The sequence below is a fragment of the Rhyacophila brunnea genome, unplaced genomic scaffold, assembly GCF_057557595.1.
Source record: "Rhyacophila brunnea isolate RB1 unplaced genomic scaffold, BYU_Rbru_1.0 scaffold_4, whole genome shotgun sequence".
In the NCBI taxonomy this organism is placed as follows: Eukaryota; Metazoa; Arthropoda; class Insecta; order Trichoptera; family Rhyacophilidae; genus Rhyacophila; species Rhyacophila brunnea.
Genome location: NW_028233068.1, coordinates 23,664,523 through 23,683,153, shown reverse-complemented (window position 1 = coordinate 23,683,153; position 18,631 = coordinate 23,664,523).

The window sequence follows — 18,631 nt, the reverse complement described above, 5'->3', positions numbered from 1 at the left end:
AAATAATATTAAATTTAAAACGTGATAATTTTTAAAGGGCCAGGACATACCGACCGTTTTAAAATTTATTTATTGACTTAGTTTTCCATGAATGTTGTGTTATTAATAATATAATGTTAATTATTATTAAAATAGGTATTAAAATAACAATAATTTCACATTTTTACAACAGGTTAATATATTATTTTGTTCAATTTATGGTCAACACATACCAATCTTTATTGTATCAAAAATGAGGACCACACAAGTGACACGGTGCTTTCAATTTATTTTTATAATGGAAGCTATATTATCAAATTGCAAGAAATAGTAAAACATCTTCTTAATATAGACATATAAAATTATAGAAATCTTCAGTATTGAATGGAAAAATTACAGCCAAGTGTCATATATAAATCAAAGCTATAAAGAGACCGTGCGTGTTAAAATTTAAAGAAAAGATTTCATTCGAGGTTTGCGCGATTGTATTCGTATTAAATATTGTATGGTTTGGTAAAATAATATTATAGAATGCAGAATCTACTTTTACACTTGTATGTTACTAATACTGTCGGAGTATAATAAACTTATTTATAGAGTTTACCTGAATATAACCTGATAATAATTGTTAAGTATCTTATATCGTAATTCACCTATCTAGACTCCATACAATAATGATATTGAAACAGAAATCCTACGATAAATAGAGGCAACGAAAAAGCGTTTATTCAGAATTCGTCAGCACTGGCATATAGGTACTATCTCGGAAGACCAAAATCCATGTATGCATAACAATGCTGAGGTTAGTTCTCAAACATGTATCAGCATTTTAGGGCATACCTACATACAATGGAAAATGGTCTACTTATAATGTATATATTTGAAAGAAAGATTCTAAGAGCGATATTAAATGTAAAAACAGTGGCGCGTTTAGTGACGTAGAGGCCCGACGCATGGACTGATCTTGAGGCCCCCTACGATTACAAAAATCAATATCTAATTTCGTAACCTTGAAATCTACTATATAAAATTAATGCATGTAATATTTGCAATTACTGCCATAATTTGATGTATCTTAGCAAAGCGTGAATTGCCTACTCTCATATGGCGGCGGTGATTTTCATGTTGTTCAATGATAGTGATAGTGAGCATTTTTTGTTCTATGAAATCTAAATCGACTTTATTTAAAAAATAATAATCAATTTGTCATAGATTTTGGAAGGACTGGTTTGAACTTTTTAATCCCCCCTTTTAAATTTTCTGATGATTCGGTTGCGTCATTTGCGTCAAAGAAAATCGCCGCTGCAAAAAATAAAGATGGTGTAGCTAATATTATGATACAACCACAAAGTCTACGAAGAATTTGATAAAACCACTATAATTCAAAATATCAAATTTTCCCGACGAAGATAGGTTAGTTATACCCAACAAATGGACTTGTATCAGCAGTTGAAGTTGCAGTGGTTTAACGACGAAATAAAGGGGGTAGCGCAGGATGATATATCAGATTGGGGACGACAACCACATGAAAGCAGTCGGGGCCCGCTCGGGGTACCGCGTAAAGAATGCTGATAATTATTTAAATACCAATTTTTAACAGATTGCCATTCATCATCCCATTTCTATTTTGTCGTAATTTAAAATAGGCTTTTTTATAATTTTATCACTTATCATAAATTTCTATAATATTAATACCATCGACCGAAGATACTTGATGGAATTGATGGAATTTAAATTCTAGTGGATTTAAGTGTTTACTCAAATGGAATGGTATAAAACTTAAATCCATTAGAATTTAAATTTGTATAGCTGTATTCTCTACAATATATACTATTATAATGTATTGATATTTGTAATTATATTTTGCCGTAACGACAAATATCATAATTACCGATTAAAACTTAAATCTCGATTCACCGAGAACTATCGCACCCTAAAATAAGCCAGACACTTTATATTCAACGGTCACTTAGAATCATTACAAGTAGAAACTTCCACATATTTTTAATATAGTAAATACCTCACATAATTAAAAACAAACCAAAAAAACAACTAATTTATAACGTTAAAAAGAGCGGAGGTCCATCCACGGAGTGGAGTTTATAATATTAACAGACTTTTACTAGGAATGATTATCAACCATTCGTTTAACTCGTTGGGTCACTAAATAAAATACATTAAAAAACACAACACGCATTTTTTTTCAATTGGGGGTCAAACCCACGACGGCTGCTTTAACATCTCGGCGACCATACACGCTCTTTATAATACCTGGTCATTATATTACTATCATCCAAAGCTTTATATAATATAACAGAGTTTGTAGTCCCAAGATATATTATTAGTTTGATAAATATATAATATACCAGCGGTGAAGGGTGGAGGTAGGCTGTTAAGATCCGACATAAATAGTGCATTCTAAACTTTATCAGTCATACGTATTTGTTTTCATCGAACTAAGACTACACATTGCAGATAGTGTCGGTTATTGTTTTAAAATCTGCCTAACCACACCATAATATATATATATTATATATATATTTTTTTGCTATGGCGATCCGACAAAAATTGGCGTTTATAAATAAATTTTAATTAATTTAATTATTGTGTTGGTCAGATTTTAAAATTCGTTAAGTCCAACCAAACCAAACCATATTCGATAAAAATATTCTTCTATCTATAAAATATCCAAAATTATGTATGATTTAATGGCATAATTTTAGATATTTTATAGATAGACGAATACTTTTTGAGTACCATCTATTATGGCTTGGTTTACGCAAAGTTTAATTGATTTTTAAAAACTAACCAACATTATCTGCACATTGTTGTATTAGTTCAATTAAAATAAATACGTATGACTGACAAAGGTTAGTATGCACTACTTATATCGGATCTTAACACCCCACCTCTACCCTTCGCCACTAATATATACCTACATATATATATATATTGAGTATTTAATCGTATAATACAATTTTACCTAAATACTATTTACATCTTTTCAGTTTTACATCTTGCTCATTTTACGTGCAATTTTTATTACATTATTTAAAGTACCTAAATACTTAACCTTTATATAATATTTTATTGGATGAAATGAACGAGCGTACGAACGAAACTTCAGCATTTTGCACAATCCTCAGTATTGTTGATGAACAATAAAATGACAAGACCGCATAAAACGAAAGGTATGCTTTCAATTCAGCAGTGAATAGACGATGAAACCCGTCGCTCAATCACACTTTTTGACAGATTTTTATGTCACACTAAAAAAATTCTTCACAATAATTTTCCGACTCACTATTTGAGTTTATTCCGAAAGAGAGATATTTATTTTTTACTCTAAACTAGTATTTTTAGGTAGTTTGTACAGTTAATTAAATATTTAAAAAAAAATCATTAAACTTTTGAATATAATTGCACATATTTGTATGTGCAATTATACATATTTTAATAGATTTTCCTTCATTCATTAGTTATATGAATACTGTTTTTATAATTGAAACTTAACTGTAGTTTCATTGATGGTTCTAATTTAAATACCTACTAACCAATCTATATAGTTCCAATATACATAATTTATATAACAAATTTCTTCTACTAGATTATAATTATAATATGATCGGCGTATGGGTAATATAAAGCACGGATATTAAAAGGGTTACTCCTCAATTAAATACTTGACAGCTGGAAAATACAAATTAGTTCTCTTCAATTATTATTCTAGACAACTTTAGATCGATCAATATTTGTCAGTCAAGTTGCTCTAATGACGTCAACAAATATAGACTGTTCACCCTTTCAAGTTTAAAATTTGTCTGAATAAAGGTAACATCGATCACTATATTTTTTTAAATGCACAATAAGGCAAGTATGTGTATCACTATTGTCAAATATGTACAAAACCTCTGTACTAAAATTCTGTTAAGTACATATTTAATTAAATAAAATAACCCAGACAATTTTAATCCAATACGATAGATTTGTATGATTCGGTAGCCGTTAAGAAGAGAGTCCTTTATTTTAGCGATGCGTTCTTGAAATTGTTTTTTTCTTTGAAAAAACTTGTCCATTATTTTCGAAATACCTTCTTTATGTATGTATAAATTTAAAAAAAAAAACGGAAATTTATCCGAAAAAAAAATACGGAGAATAAGGTCGTAGGTGGACAATGTCGATTAAAACCTTGTAAAAATCTAAAAAGTCTCGAAGTTGATTCCAAAGGGAAAATTTTTCAATTGGTTCTTTATAAAATATTGAATATCAGGAGATTAACAGGACACCATTAAAGAATCTGTATACATTAAGGTCGCCATAAAATTTAACAAAAACACTAAGCTATATAAAAAAATCGCTGCCATGGTAATGGTTGTTTGCACGGGCTTAGTTCTAATCATTAGTAACTACTACTTGCATTAAATTAATACCGTCACGTAGAAGCAGGTCGAAACATTAGTATTCGGTTTACACCACGTGTCGGTATTAGTGCGAGTAGCGAGTACTAATGATTAGTACCGAGGCAGTTTAAACAACCCGTTACGATTATGCATAAGTACTATATCCACGATTATCCCATTTTAACTAAATTATATTATTAATTTAATATGTCCAAATAAATTATTTTATTTATTAAAATACGGTTCATAACTATATTGAGATATAGTATAATAATTAAATTTGTTGAAGGCATTGCTTCATTTTGTTAAATTATAAGAACATTGAAAAAATCACTGATTATAATTATGCTGTTTATTTTACGTTCTATTTACAGTTACGAAAAATGAAACATTGATTTTATGTATTTAATATTATTGGCGCAATTAGAAATCAAAAGATTGTAATCTATATAATATAATAACTGCTACAAAAATCGTATAAAAAATACAACATTCGTAAAATAGAATCCGAAATATTTTTAAATAAACGTAATAATAATATAAACGATGAGTAGGTACGAGTACACAAATTTACTTTGCGATTCTCGATTACTCGTATTATTCAGTAAAAATAAAACGCAACACTTTTCTGACGATATCCAAAATTTAGGCCATACCGTCTTGTAACATTATTGTATTCCCCCTATTTTTCAACCCTATTGCTACTGCCCTTTAACATATGAGGGAGTGGCTTAACCACCCCTAAACGTAAATAATAAATTATAGGAACTCATGAGAAGTGGATATGTGGATGTATTATATTATTTACTCACACGCTCATCTTATGATATTCAATGTACCTATATAGCTAAATCCATTTTTATTCTGCCATAAAACTGCATATTATTATAATATTATAAGAAATCATTAAGAACCAAATTGGTTGATTAGGATATAAAAAAGAAGAATTATATTTATTTTAAAATTGCAGTGGATTTCAGACTTTTTTAAATATAATTTATTATAAAAACATCATTATCTTACACGTTGTATAATAATCATTTCACTTATTATGGGAGCTTTGAGAGTTAATTGAGAATTTTCTTATTCTTTCAGGTGAAACAACCTTATGTGGGTCTGAGTCTTCTGTAGGATCTGCCTCCATCCAGGTCTGTCCCATGCCGTTACCCTCAAGCTTGGGCGCCGAAAGCCTTTCCAAGTCACACTCTCTCCATATTTTACGAGGTCGATCTGGTTTGCAGTCTTTTTTTGCCTTCATGATTTCCGTATGTCAGTTTCCATAAGAATATAGTGTCAATATTGTAATCAACAACAAACTTGTAACTTGAAACAACCCCAGTAACATAATATCTATATTATTAGGAAAAATATCAGTACCGTGAGCAGTAGCGATTTTTTAAAAGTAAATGACTTTTAAAATACATTCGTCATAATATTATTTAAAAGGGTGTCCTGAAATAGTTAAAACCAATTATTCACTTACCTATTAATATTTAATGATACCAATAATTTTAAATTATTTCTCACAATTTGAGTACCTAATAGATATTATTAAATATGTATGAATGATATAACACTGAATATTATAGAGATAAAAAATGGTTAAAATTTATGATTTTTTATCGCGGGGGGGGGGGATCAAAATCATTCAATTCATCGGGCCTTCACTAAATCATTCAATGATCGAGCGAATTTTTAAGTATATTTCTGAGGTATTCTAAATTATGTATTATCAATATCGAATATTACATTTTTAACTGTTTGTGTTATTTATTTAATTAAAAAAATAATTAATTATTAATCTCACTATTTCCTTTCTTAGGTATACATAAGTAGTAATTTAGCAATTTGGTTATTTACTTACATAATATTTCTGTTATACATAATATTATGTCATCACTTGTAGCACACATTGATATAAGACCTTAATTGCTGGAAAAAAATAGTTTACTGAAAGCATCTCAACCAAGCTCCAATGTCTGTGCCTGCCCGAGGTATTAGTTTATAATTCTTCGAGTGTAGTATTCTAGATAAAGTTACCCAATTATTGCTATTAGTAATGTGCGTTTGAACTTTGAAATTACTCTATTAGGGTGGCGAACGTTAAGTGTGGCACGCGCGAAAATTCTAGATATAATCAATTGTTTGGTATGTATATACGGTATCCGATCAATTAACGCATCGGTCTATAATAGATCGGGTCCGGAAAATTTACATGTTGTTTTTCAATGTATGTTAAGACTCAGAGAATGGATAGGTTGCGCATGTGGCTAACATACATTTCTGGTAAGAACAAAAACACTCTGTTAATACAACCTCCACTCTGTGGATGCCCATATGATCTTCTTAGGATCGGACATGGTAAATATATATTATATATAGGTATAGAATAATGGTTAGTCCGAGACAGAGCAGGTCGGGTGGATATCATTATAATATTATCTTGAGCTAACATTCGACTTAAATGGGTATCAACCAGTAAATGTTTTTGATTGATATTCCTTCTACTTTTAAATGCATAAATATCTCATTTAAATGGATTTAATTTCCCCGGTCAGTATTTTTAAATGGTCAAATTTTCTGCTTGAATATGAACAAACATTGCATTTAATTGAATTTTTATCAGCTTGTGTCATTTTATATGATGTTGTGAAACGATGTGCTCGTGTAAGAACAATAATCGTATTTAGAATTATAAATACCCACATTAATAATAATATTCTTAATACGTAATACAATCCCATGGACGCTACCCATTATTACATTTATTTATTTTTTGGCACATGAGTATCAAACAGGTTTGAAATCGCTGTTCTATAATAATAAAATTAATGTAGATAGATACTACTTCTAAACAAAACTCTTCTGCTTTTAAATCAATTTTGTATTTTAATAAATTTGTAACTGAGAACTGTTATTATAGAAATGGCCTTCCAATAAAAATTAGTACAAGAAATTGACAGTAAGTATATTATATTTAAATACCTACGTCCGTATTTAAAAGATTGGACTATTAATATTTATCTGAGATTATCCGACATCTAAAATAACAACATTAATACAAAAATGTCCTTATTGACAAAATATATAACACAAAAAATTAGTAGCCAAAAAATATTTCTCAGCGTGGATAGCTTGTTATATTTTCCCCGCGTGACTTGTCATAGGAATAAATAAACAATAAACAAATAAGTACGGACCCCTTAAGAATAATAAGCAAAGCCAAGTGATGTGAAAAAATCAGATTACAGAAAAGGGACATGGCTTGTATTGGACAGTCAAACACTGCCGCATCTATTGTCATACAAAGTCAAACTATATTGATGTACAAGTTGTCATACGAGTGCACTGGCGTAGAATATAATATTAAATCGGAAAATGGAATAAGTTCAATAATATTTTAGTTTCATACTACTACTTTCGTAAACTATAATATACAAACATAATTGTATCATTTTTAAACGTAGGTAATAGCGTTAATCATAATCAAATACTAGATGTATATTTAATAATGTACACAAAAGTGTATGTATGTATATCCTTACAAATATATATTTTAAAGATGAAATAATGTGTATGTAGTGGTCAAAGACTTCTGGCCTTGTCAGCATTATTTCGACAGTGTAGGAATTAGCAAGTTATTTAAACTATCACACAATCGTCGCATCTACAATCAGCATATTCTACACGCGTTACATTATTCGATGGGATCGAAATGTTTGAAGTGCAATAATGCAGAGGCCAGCAGATTTCTCAATTGCAAACTTCATCAACAATGACTCGCAATTTACGAAATATTCATGTATATAATTAGCGGGTTATAGTCTGTCAGTTAGTCAGTCTAAATACATATTAGTATCAATCATAATCTCCATCCGATCAGTAACCCTCGTGTCAGTCGCTCCGCACAGCATTCTATTCCACCGAGCTTGGACCTCGGATCAGTATCATAAATATTGTAACATAACGCTCTTGTAACATCTGTACCGACAGTTTACGCTGCAAATAAAACTCGCTCCATCTATCGGAGCAACCACCAAGTTTAGTCTCGACTTCCCATCTCTCCTCTTGACGACTCTCCATCTACACCTCCCGGTCATCTCCAATCACAGCAACCTCATCCCTCAACAACGAGACCCACCAAATGTATCTCCAGTTTTAATGACATTTTTAGTATTTTAAAAATATTCGTTTTTTATTACCCTTTGCAGAAATTTAATAAATATTGTACCTATCTCTTATGTTATTTATTATATTATCTGCAAAAATAGGTTATTTAAGTTCTCTAGTTTTAACGACAATGTGTATATTTAATAGATTTATTATTCTGTATACCGATTTCGAATTTTTGTTTTGGTATTACTTTTTCTTATTTCTTCTTTAACCATATCCTCTCCTCAGTTGGAGCGTACGAACTCTAAGAATCCCTGTCACTCTCCAGCCTTCGTGCATCTTCCCAGGTCATGCCAGCATCGCGTAGTTTCACTATATAAACTATGTGGATCAAAGATATGGGACGGTGCTTATATGCAATCTGTATAGTTCATTCTAGGACGCCAGAATCTGGTTAGCTGGAAGAACAGGCAGGTCAGGTTGAAATTCTCTTGAGGCATCCTAACGTCTCTTATATAACGTCTCTATGTTATGAGAGGCTGCATGGTCCGCTCTGTTATCTCCTCTCAGATACTCACAGTCACTCGTAAAGTTGTTATAATACACACATTCTACTTACTACTACCTTTCCATATACATTATTTGTGATCCTCGTCCAGTAATAATCGAAAATCAAAAAAAATGAATGTTTAAGATGAAAACAATCAAAATAACAAAAGTACTTATCAGTTTAGTTGCGCTGATAGAAGATAACATCTTTACTACAATATATAGATTGCAGTATAAATTACCCATAAAATTAACCACCACGTTTTGTCAATCAAAATATCTCCTTTCCGGCAATACCCGCCACTGTTGACAAGTCATAATGTATTGTTCACAAGAGTATTGACATACAAGATATCTTTATATTGTTCATCTCTTTTTTGGCAGACCGCTAAAGGAAAGCCGCAATTCAATTTGAAAGCTTGTCAACTGTTTATAAGTACGTACCTTGTAAAATAACAAACAGAGCAAATGTTCAGACAGCATGAAAAAAATAATTAGCTTTGAAAAACGACTAAGTACCTAGATCGATACCTCGCGATATATTATTATCTTGCAAAAAAATATTTAGTCAAGCTATTATTATATCAACTTTGGATTAAATTATAATGCCCATAGGTAATATAAAAAAAACTGTATTTCTCACGATGTAATTAAAAATAATATAACAATTAAAATCCTTGTAAAAAGCGATGTGTGGTTTCTATATAGAAATGTTGAACGTGAGATATAATTTAATAAAATAAACTATAAGAATATGCTAATTATTATTATAATGAAAAAAAATATCTGTTAAATATACCAGTAAGGTTTTCATCTTCTCAAACTTTGAAGGTTTAATTCTTTTGATTGTTGCCAATCAATCAATTAATGTCAAAATGCAATATATCTCATGCGTTGGATAAAACACTAGAAAATATCATTTATAAAAGAATTGTAGTGAATATAATATGTCATCATCTTCATCAGCCATGGTCGAACCTACCCACCATGGTTCTTCTTCTGTTATTTTGTCATATTAAAGGGTTGAATGAATCACTAACCTCTATAAAAGTTTGTTCAAATACTTAAATATTGTCAATATCCACACTGTCTTAAATCCAAATGATTATAATTAGTTAATAAATAACAGAATATATTTAATTTTAGACCTGAACGACCGAAACTGAGGTGGCTGCACTGCACCACAGGCGATTGTCGGTAATGGATCACCCAGGATAGTGGAAGTTTTTCAAGAAGTTTAAGATCCGTCAAGAGCTCTAGTGCCATAAACGGTGATTTAGGTTTAGATTAACTATTGAATATCAAAGTCAGAACAATAATTTGTACGAATATTTTATTAATTTCTCCACAGTGACCGATATTATTATAATAGTAACTTACAACACATACAGTAAATCAATAATTATCACATACAATCAATAATTATTATCAAAACTTTTTTTTAACAAATTCTTGTTAGGTACAGATTATAATGGGTAGCATATTATTTTTATATAAATAAATAGGTTCAAACCGCAGTACACACATTCTCATCACACATCATCATATTTTAGATCGGGGCGCAATTACACATGACTGCCGCCATTGTCACTGCAAGGCTTCAAGATGGGACTCCGCCCCGTGAGAGAGCCTTCGCAAAGGCACCGGCCTTATTGCGGCCCTTTTGCGGCCCTTTTGCGGGCCTTCACAATGAATGCGGCTTCACCCGCTGAAAGCTCAAAGAATTAAATACAAAGGATAGCTTTTGACACTTAACGCTTTCGATTCACACTCGTGGCATGTTTTTTATTATATTATTGCGATGCTGTTTTTGTACATCTCGACTTAATAAGACCATCGTTTGCCTTAGGCTCAGTCAAAGTTTTTCATTATGCGAATAATTTATTTACACCACCATACAAATTGAGCTGCTATAAGATTATATGGATTGATGTGAACAGTTCGTATTACAACAAGTAATAATAATTATTCCAGTAACTTTTTAGTATATCTGAATTAGAACTAAGAAAAAAATATATTCTCTTCATAGTGCAGAAATATAAAATGCATTTTTTTTAATAAATTTGCTCACTTACCTATACCTAATTTTATTTGCATATTTACGTAAAAAACATATAAATTGAATAAAAAACATCATATTATACATATATCACTAATGGAATGTATCTTTATTTCACCGGCCAAATAAATGGCAGAGTTTACGGTACACAAAGTGACTTGCAGCTAAAAAACCTAGGTTTCATTTTTTAAATAACATGCTAACTGCATCTAATGGCCGTTTAACGGGGACACGGCAGCCGTGTCGTCCGCGTCGAACGAGTTTTTAATGTGATTTTATCCCCACACATAATTAGTATATTTTACGAGAGTTCCAAATACTGCAACAATAAAGAAGTACATAGTTCCTTTTTTAAATTTTGAAAATAAAATATGATATTATAAAAATTAACAGATAAGCGATTATTTTGTACCGTAAAATTGTTATGTTATCTTTTAAATATTATATTTTCCAAGCTTACCCGCATATTACTGACTACATATTTTTTTGTAGAGTATCGGTTGGGACATGATTTTATTATACAAATTATATAATTTATCATTAATTATAATTCTATCTATTAATTTTGTCAAACAAAAATTAAAAGCCGATGGCAGTTTCAAATACATAAGTACAAATAGTGCCCACTGCTCAAGTTAAGTTGATGTTCTTTGTAAAAATTCACCTAATTCACATTAAATACTTATCGTTCACATAATGTATAATGATAAAAAGTAAAACAAATAAAATACTACATAATGAGAGCATTATAATATAACTTCATAGAATGGAATACACAGATTCTTACTTCAACTGCATCATTATTAAACTAGTTACTAGAGAATATATATACAGTGACCGTAAGTTTTTAACATAAGCCTGATTCAAGTAAATAAAGTAAGTAGGTTCATATTACATATGAACAACAATCTCCACTCTTGATGCGTACCTAAAAGGTGTAAAAATTGTGTTTATAACAATATAACAAAACAGTCTGTCAGCACTCAGCTAGGTATATCCAGGGCCAGCTTTAATCTAATGAGAAAAATAATAATAAATTTAAAAAAATATGATGTCCTGAATTTTTTTGCAACTAATAAAAAGTGTATATTTTTTAATATTTTTATTATTCGCACATATTTATTAGACAACATATTATTTATCTATTCATAAAAAAACACATTATAGGTATATGTTTTGTAAAACACAATATAATACCTCTTGAGTATCCCAATTGGAGATTTTAAACCGATTATGATCAATATAAAATTACGTAGAATACATATTATTAAAATATATATAATTTTAATTAGGAAAATTTTTTTCCACTAAAAATTAACACTTATTACCATTAAAGTTATCAATATATTGATATTAATTACTTTATAGTTATTAATACTGTCGATTATTAGTGAATTATAAAATAACAATTTTGAAATTACATAAGTTAAGTCAGTTGTAAACGAAACCCGTTGTAGTCATTTTTATTGAACCTAAAACTTTTGTTTTACTTTATTTTACATAAATCATATTTATAAAACTTCATACAATGCTTATGACCGAGAAGGATGCAATCACTTTGAAGAAACATTCATGCATTAGTTAATTGATCCATACCGGTGATGATTTCATCGTCCGCTATGGTCTATACACTGCTGAATAGAGGCCTCATTTAGCTCATTCCACTTTCTTCTCACTTACGAAATTGGTAAGTTCGTCAATCCAGCGGATTATAGAGAGATCTTGTAATCGTTTAGTACCAGTGTATGTTCAGAGGTTGCCCACTCACCAAACGCCTTGTCCACCCCGCCCCATGATGATAACGTAAAATAATACATAATAATATAATGTTAAGATTATAAGTACGGATCATGTTAAAATAATTAGTATAAAAACGTTTGTCAGAAAACTATGTGTATATATCTATAATATAGAGACTGAAAAAGTGTAAAAATAAAATACTGCATAATATAATAATTATTATAACGAATGAAAATTTAAATTTTTGTATAATAGGTATGTGCATGTGCACACAAATTAGATAATTAAACACGACATGCATAGATGAATGTAAAAATGTGATAAACTGTTTACAAAATGTGAAGACAAATACATATTATTAATTTTCATTTCGTTGAATCATTTCAATTTTGATGAACCATATAAATCTTCAAAAAATATCGAATTAATCCGAACAATGAAATCATTGCAATATGCCTATAACAAGTAAAGAAATATTCAAAAACTTTCCCGGAGTTCGCATTAATTACAAATTTTCCTCTGGCCTTTATAATTCCTGAATCTGTACCTATCAGCACCCTCGTCAAAAGGGTTAGTTTTGAATTTAGCCGACAGAGGTGTCATTCTTCGTTGACATTTATTTGCTAAAGTGTAACAGATATCATTCTTACCGACAATGAGATTTCCACAAAAGAACTGGCACAATGCAATAGTCAACGCCATTACTTTCCATACTGACAACTTATTTAACAAGATGAGAATGGATTGTGGATACAATAAGTATCTTTATATCTATTTACTGGCGAGTAATATATATAATTTGACCAGTGTATATAACATTGAATTTGAAAAAAAATATGAATTGTTTTATTATTTACTTGCAGAATTCCATTAAATTTTCTGAATTTTATTATCTAAGTGTTATATTACAATTTTTTATAATGTGAAACGTGCAGTATTCGATAGGCATACTTAAGCAAATCATGTGAGCGAAACACGTGTCATAGAGCAATTTTATAAGTGGTTAACACTTACTTAGTGATAAACTCATTTTAGAAATTAATCTATTGCTAGAAAGTAAGAAGAAAAGAAGTTTTTTTCACCTAGTATTAATTATATAATAAAGGTCAAAAACAGAAAAAATTACAAATTACATTGATTGTTGTACTTAATTAGTATTAATCCAAAATAGACAAAATATCTTTACAAACAATCTGTATCATAATATACTACATAATTTATTGTCTTTATATGTGTGTCCAAGTGTTTCTGAGGGAGTGTGGCCTACAGGTGTAAATTGTTATTGTTTTTTTTCTCTCCTGTAAATTTTAATTGTAATAATTGCATGAGTAATTGTAATAATATGTATTAACAGTGTATATGTAACCCAGTGCTCGAAATGGAAAATTTCTCGAACAGGAACGCTCGACAATTTTCCAAAAATGTGTGATATTAGATATAATAATATCTGTAACATAAAAATATCTTTTAGTTTTACATGATGTACTTTTTTCATCATCATCTTCGCCCAATACGCTATCGGCTATAACAATTAGTGGTAACATACAAATATAGTCATTTTAGTTTACGAAATCGTTTCTAAAAAATACATTAATAATTATACAAATATAAATAACTAAACGTATATGAATCTGGGATGGGAAACATTATTAAAATACATGAAATAATAGACAAACTAATCACAATTTCCCATTGGTTTCGTCAGTAGTTTGAATAAAAATATGCAACTAAGAGTGGATAGAAATATGAGTGAAGATACTTCGGTTTAAACAAAATACATGCCGCTTTTTTCAAAGCTCTGATTTTTCGTAAATTCGAAATATTTTGATTATGGTAAACTATTTTTAATCAAATTAAAATCCATCGTATACGAAAAAGCAAGGGCATGGTTTCTAATAAATAATTAAAAAAGTATGTAATACGCAAGATTTACAAATGTAGCATTCTTTATTAAATATGAATCATTTTAAACAACCTCAGAAGTCCTAGGTACATATTATTAGAAAAAAAATATTTACATCATGTGGACATGTAGGATAATTTATTCTAATAGGTTTTCAATGTTATAGAAATTGTTATATACAGGGAAATTTTGCATATATTTATCCCATTGGATTCTGATTGATTTATTCAAATATTTTTATTTCGTATTGTACCTTAAACAATACAAAAAAATTTAACATGCATACGATGTTCACGAATATGTATCTATATTAATTATGGAATTATTTGATTTAAGTTATTAAATGTATTATTATATAAGTTTAACCATCAAAAACACAGTTCATTCAACCCGAAAAATATCCATACAAAATTAAAACAATAAAGGAAATGATATTAATTTTTTTTTGTCACTCAATGTAAAATATTATAATAGGTTAGGATAAATAATTATTATCTGGCGATTCCGTAACGTTGAGTAGGTAGGTAAAACAGCAAATACGTAAGTTCTGGTCACAGGGAAAAGCATGAGTGTATTTACTATTTAATATGAAATATTTGACCCCCTTAGAAATTATTAAACAACAATTTAAGCTATTAAGTACCTACAAAGAGTTTTTAAACGATGTCAGAGCAGTTTTTCGGAAAATTAAAAATTTAGCAAAGCAGCTGCAATTGTTAGGTTTTTTCATGTATGCAATAATAATTATTTAGAACCCAATCCATCAACTTTGGTCGATCCAGTGCTGGACGAAGGCCTCCCTTATTTTATTCCATCTCTCTCGGTACCTACTTAGTTTTTCACTGCAAAGTATTTCCGCTGAATTTCATCAATTCATCAATAATGTAAGAAATATAAAAAATAAATTAGTGTAAAGCAGCAAAGCATGGGGGTTAGGTAATGGGAAACCAAAAAAACACAACTTAAAATGATTAAATTTGGAAAATTGAGGAGTCTAATTTTGTTGCTTCCTCTGATGAAAATGCTTATCATTGGCTGCATACAACTTAATATTGATAAACGACCAATGAACGACCCCGATTGCATTATGAAATACAAAAACTATGAACGCGTCAAACCCATGTAAATTTCGCTATCATAATAATATGATAAATGGACAATTCGGTCAATTATGGTTGTCTCGATACAAAATTGAAAGTTTCATTACAAAAAACAATTGCCTACCACTGCCGTATTGATCATACACATGCTCAAGAATTTCAACCCTCGGTAGGACAGATATAGTATACCTATCTCGGTAGATACTTAGGTAGGGCACGTAGTTTTATTAACACTATTTTTACTATTTTATTTTTGTGCAATATTTAACAAATTAATTAAGTCATTTATACAGTAAATATAATATATGTATTTAATTTGTTTCATTTAAAAATTTAAAAGTTGCAGTGTGCATTATAACTATTACGTTATTAACTCACTATATTTAGGCATGTACCTTAACCTTAACTGTATTAAAATAATTTGTATGAACTTGCAAAAAATAAATGTCTCGTTTTATAAATTAATACCACAGTAAATCTACATTCCAATGTAAAATAGCTTCCAACCTTTCCTTACAATCATAAAAACCTTTTTTTTTCAAAATACATTATTGTCCCATACATGCGACAATCCAATAAATCTTATGCATGCCCCTGTGCATTTCTTTGTATACAATTTTATTGTTTTATCACCATTGACGTAATAATATTAAGTATGACGCTTGAGGATTTTAATAGACGACTCGCTGTCCGTCGGATATTTTACGAACCGGTACGCCATTTTCGAGATTTTAACGAACAGTAACGCCATCCTTGGAAATCCCACAAACAGGAACGGCGCTCCGGGGCGTAACCGTAAAGCTAAATAAGAAAATAAATAAATAAATAAAACAATGATTCCCAACCATGGTTCCGCGAGCAGTGCCAGAAGCTCCATGAGAATTCGTAAAACTAAAAGAAAAGTGGTACTAGTAATATAATAAGCACAAGGTATTATGTGGCCAGTTTATTTTTAAGTTCTACAGGATTTGAAATTTTAAGTTAGATATTACGCCATACGTATTATTGAAGTATGTAGCGAGAGTTTTACGTTTGAGGGACATTTTTGTAGCAACAAGGGAATGAGCGAATAAAAAATGAGGTAGATAGGTATCATTCCATGTAACTATCTACTACGCACTGTTTGTATTGTTTCTGTAAAAGCTTTTACATTTTTCACTATATACAGGTTACAGGTACTAGCAAAGTATTGATCGGCATATTATGGCTTGTTTTGTTATTCCCATTCATAGTCGTAACTAAATAATTATAGTACGTGGTGACATTTTGATTGTATTTTGTAATTTTCTTTCTAGACCAGTTAGGTAAGGATTCTGCAAGATTTTACAAAATGCATCAAGGGCTCATCCGTACAAAAAAGTTTGAGAATAATACCCATAATAGAAAGTCATCTTAATACTACTTTATAATAACTAGATATTTTTAAAATATGTGCATGATATTTTTGTATAGGTACCTTAAGACGTGATTCCGAGATATAAATATACGAAACTTTTATCCTTTCCTTCTATTTCCACTCCTAAAATAGGGATTGATCGAAAAGCCCAGAACCAATCATCCTAAAAGAATGCATGTTAAGTTACATCACCATCCCGCAACATGATGGGCATCATGCGGAGAAAACAATATTGTATTATTTTGTATCAGTGGAGGTAGGCTGTAAAGATTTGACATAAATAGTGCACACTAAACTTTCTCAGTCAAACGTATGTATTCATTTTCATTGAAATAATACTAAAATGTGTAGATAGTATTTATTAGTTTTTAAAATTCAATCAAACCCTGCCTTGTATATTAGATAGGTATTTTGTAAATAACCATTTATTATATTTTAACCATTTAAAATAACACGAAAATACTTCCAATAGGTATAAGACTACATTTAAAAAATAAAACATATTTATTATAGAAAAGATTGGATATAGTCTTAGATTATAGAAAAATAGATATAGTCAATAGTGTGTTTGTATACTAATAAGATATAAAGTTACGTAATACTACCAATATCATCAATTTTCGCGCCAAAATTGTTCCCCTTCCTTAATTTTGTCGCATTCTTCTCGGGGTGTCGACGACCACAATAATACAATAATTTATGCTTCAAACTTCTGTAGAAGTAAACGCTACAACATTTTTTTTTAAATAATATCTTTCAATTTGGTTTTCGCTACTACACCTAAAAATAACGGAATTCAGAGTATTTCTGTTCTTCGTGTATTTTTTGTTTTCAATATTTTGATGTATATTTTATACAGCAGGGAATCGTGAACTATATTATTTTGATATTAAGATCTAACAGTAATTTCCAACGTTTTTTAGCGTTGGTTAAATCTCTACTTATCTGACAAATATTTGGTTCAACAGGGTCAAAATATGTTCACTATAATATGCCTGGCATAGCGGTTACAAATAAACATATGTGTGTATGATATTTGTTTACATGACGTATTTTTACTGCTCAATTTATAACCATAGAACCAATCTAAGCATTCTTGTAGAAAATCCAAGTTTTAAAAAAATACAAAATTTCAAAGTTTTTTGAATGCCTGTTTAAAATTGGTACCAGCTCGCTCACTAATTGAAAATAATGGTACAAGTCGGTTTTCAGAAAGCCAGGCGAGAACCGTGCCAATTTCCATATCCGATGTTGGCAAAATTCATGAATTCAAGAATGAAAACCTAACCTAAACTAACTTTACATAACCTTACAAATAATCCAGTATATCAGCTATTTTCAAAATTTGTTTGCCGCAGGCTTCCTGTAAACCGACAAGAACCAAAATAATTA